At 43.7% G+C, this 3,795-nt stretch overlaps 1 pseudogene; it reads left to right on the top strand.

Moving 5' to 3' along the window:
• LOC101562770 overlaps window positions 1–601 on the top strand; it is a 1,107-nt pseudogene extending 506 nt beyond the window's left edge.
• Window positions 602–3,795: the final 3,194 nt, after the last annotated feature.

Raw genomic sequence — 3,795 nt, 5'->3', positions numbered from 1 at the left:
CCATTGCTTGGCCAATGTGCTCTCTGTGAAAGCCTGAGAGAATGTTTTCTCTTCATGTGACTCTCCTTAGGCACACTCCACATCATCGATCACTTTCCTCTTTGGCCCCATAATCTCCTTTATCGGAAAATTTGGGACACTACTGAGTTACATGACGTGACAGTACAAGTTCTCATATGATGACGATATTTTTGAGGCAACTGAGTAGGTCCTTTCAGGAAGGCCTTAGCATCTCATGACTTCTGTATATTTATCCGTTTTGAGGTTATTTGTTTGCTTCGCTTTCTTTTTGGTCCTGCGAACAAAGTCAGGACCTTGAGCTTTCCAGCTGGACGCTACTACGGCTGAGCTATTTCCCTGGCCCTACCACTTCCTGTTTATCGACTTTGGGTTTTCGTCATGATTGATGTGTACATATTATGATGTTTTTTCTATAGAGAATCCATGTGATATTTCAGCTTTTGTGTCTGACTTATTGCCCTTAACCTTGTCCTCAAGATGCGTGTATCTATCTGAGCATGCCTCCTCGTTCTGCATGGCAGTGTACTACTCCATGGGGTGTAAGTACCACAGTGTCCTTATTCATACCTCCTTTGATTGACAGGTACGCAGTGGTGAAGATGTAGCTGTCATAAATAGTGCTGCTATCAGTAGGGCTGGGCATAAGTCCCTGCAATGTGATTTTTTTTTCAAACTCTTCGGGGAAGAACCATACCGGGAGAAGCCTCAGCCAAATGGGATTTCTATTTCTCAGTTTTGTGCAATGTCTTTACTGATTTCATCAGGCCCTGTAGGATTGTACATTGTCACTAGCAATGTAGAAGAAGACATTTTTCTGTAAATCTTCACAGGCATCTATGCTTAGTTGAACGACTGATGATTAATAATTTGTTCTAGAGTCGTACTGTTGCAGGCAGCCAAATTAGGTAGAAATATTATAGGCAGGGCCGGGCCCTTGAAGGAGATAACACAGAAGACAAGATACCTTACAAACGGTGGGAGGGATGGAAGCTCCTGCTGTGAGCCAGACCTAAAGACCAAAGATCAAACAAATGCTTACCTCCCTAAAGATTAGCATCCTGGATTGATCTTCACCCTGAGGAAGCCAGAAAGCATCATTAAGCCAACTACTACCAGTTGGCTACCAGATAAAGTCCTGTTTTACATTTGTGCCAGTTTGCTACATGACTCCCTTCCCCATTTGGTCCCAGACTTAAGCAATATTACCTGAGCAATGGTGCTTGTAATCCCATTGGTTCACCATAGTTTTGTCCCTCCTCATGCCCACCTAAGTGAGTTCCCATGTTCTTCACCTTAGCCCCACATGGTTTTACACTTCAAATAAAGGCCCTGGAAGAGACGATTTCCTGAGGACCACCTGCTTGGGACCCCCTCTCCTGTCTCTCTCTCAGACAGGAGTTTTCTTTCCCCCAATAAATATATTCTGCTCATAACCTCTGCTTTTTCCTAAAATTCATTCTTTGGTTTTAGAGAACTTGAACTCTTCAGGTCAGGTTGGGAGATCATTTTTCCCTTATATCATTTGGAGGTTCCCTGTATCATTTCAAGGTCACCCACTCAAGATCAGTTTATCTCCCTATACCAATATGATATGTCAGTGCCGTTTCACTTTGCATTTCTCTAATGGCCAGCAATGTACAATGCTTTTCACATATTTATTGGCATTTTATACTTCTTGTGTGAAACATTACATTATTTCACTTACCCATTTGCCAAATGTGTCTTTTCTTTGGGGAAGAAGCTCTGATTATTGTGAGTTCTCTCTATATTTTAGACCTGAGTTCTTTTCTTAGTGCTCTGTCCAAAGATTAGCTGGCAAAAATTACTTCCCATTCTGTAGGTGGTCTCTTTACTCTGTTGGTTGTTTCCTTTGCTGTGAGAAAGATTTTTTAAAAAATTTTTATATGATCTCCTTTGTTTTTGTCTGCTTGCTTGCTTGTTCATTTTTCCATTTTTGAGACAGGGTCTCTCTGTGCAGGTGAGATTTGGGCGCAACTCCCTAACCAAACCTGGCTTCCACCTTCCAAGGATCGTCCTGCTTCAGCCTATCGAGTGCACGGATTAAAAGCATGCACCACCACATCTGATTTCATTTCTTAACTTCGGATGTGATTTCCCTTTTCTTCTTTCATGAATTTATTTATTCATTTATTTATTTTTAAAACAGAATGCAGAATATTTAAAAAATTATACAAGATAGAGAATTTCACTAAATAACATTCCATGCATTCAACAAGGGTTGTTATAATGGGTATGGCAGCATCCACTTTAGTTACTCAGGCTAGCAGATGTCAGCGTGCACAACTGGTGAAAAAGTATGAAAAATTACGTCTCAAGGAAAGAGACGATTATTCAGAATGAAACGCTCCTTTCATCCGGCCAGCAGAAATCAGCCCAACAATTATCCATTTTCTCATGTGTATAGACATATATATTTGGCGTTGCCTTCCTTCCTTCCCTCTTTCAATGCACCAAATCAGTCTTGCCTCTGGACCCCAGAATCCTGAGGGTCTTGGGTGCTGAGAGGTCGCCGGTCATGGCCTCATGCCTTCAGGGGCTTCCGCCAGCCATATGACTCTTTCTTCTGTGCCCTGGGAAATGATGGAGCCTCCACCTTGGATGCAGCAGAGAGGTCTAACACACACAGAGAGAATGCCACTGTGTGTCCAGCTCTGTAGAAACTCATGGACTCTAGACTCGTTACCGAAGGTATATATCTAGGAAAAGTAGCGAGAACAACGTCACGGGGTTTCTTGTCCTTCTGCAAAAGTGGAGGGAACTCCAGCTTTCAGTTTGCGGCCATTCCCCACGGAGCTTCTGTCCCTTTCCTACGGGAGCACTTGAGAAGGCCCTCCTTGTGACTCTTCACATCACTCTGCCTTGAGTGCCCCAATTTTTGTCATGGTCCTACTATTGACAAGTGCAACAGGTAGGACCCAACCCGGAAATCATCCTGTTCCCGGGGTGGAGGTTGCCGACTCAGATGGAAACACTATAGGAAGTCAGACAGGCCTGGGCCCTCCAAGGACGCAGCATGTAGAATAAGACATCCTGCAACCATGGGGTAGACAGGCGCTTCTGCTGAGGGTCAGAACTCAAGGCAAAGGACTAACGGAATGAACACTCGCACCTCCCTGGCGATGCTCATCAGGGATGGAGATTCTACGTAGGTATCAACCACCTTGGGAAAGGCAGGGAGAGTCACTAGGCCAACCTCTTCCAGCACAACCCCTGTTCTGCATTCAGGAAGAGCTTCCTTTGGGACACGCTTCCCCATTCCATCCTGATTGAATCAATTTGACCTGAGCGATTTTACTTGTCATTACATCGGTGGGCCATAGTTTTGTCCCCCCTCGTGCCCATCTAGTGAGGTCCCGTGTTTCCCACCTTGCACCGGCCTCTGCTCATACATGGTTTTGCTTTCTAAAAATCCCTAGAAGAGGCAGGTTCCTGGGCAAGCCACTGGCATCCCCTTCTGTCCCTCTCTCAGACAGAAGCTTTCCTTCTATCAATAAAGAGATTCTGATCTTCACCTCTGTGGTTTCTAAAATTCATACTTCGGTTCAGAGAACACAAACTCTGCCCAGGTATCTTTCTGGTTTAGAGTTTCATTCCCCTATATCATCAGCACTCTATTATTCTTTTGATATTATATTAAAATATAACCTTCCTAAGAAACCACTAGAATTAATACAGAAATTCAGTAGCATAGCAGGTTATAAAGTCAATACCCAAAAGTCAATAGCATTCCTCTACACAGACAACAAACACACT

This window comes from Octodon degus, unplaced genomic scaffold, assembly GCF_000260255.1.
Source record: "Octodon degus isolate 3935 unplaced genomic scaffold, OctDeg1.0 scaffold00117, whole genome shotgun sequence".
Taxonomy (NCBI): domain Eukaryota; kingdom Metazoa; phylum Chordata; class Mammalia; order Rodentia; family Octodontidae; genus Octodon; species Octodon degus.
Note: the sequence above shows the minus strand (reverse complement) of the source record. Positions and strands in the feature narration are given on the sequence as shown.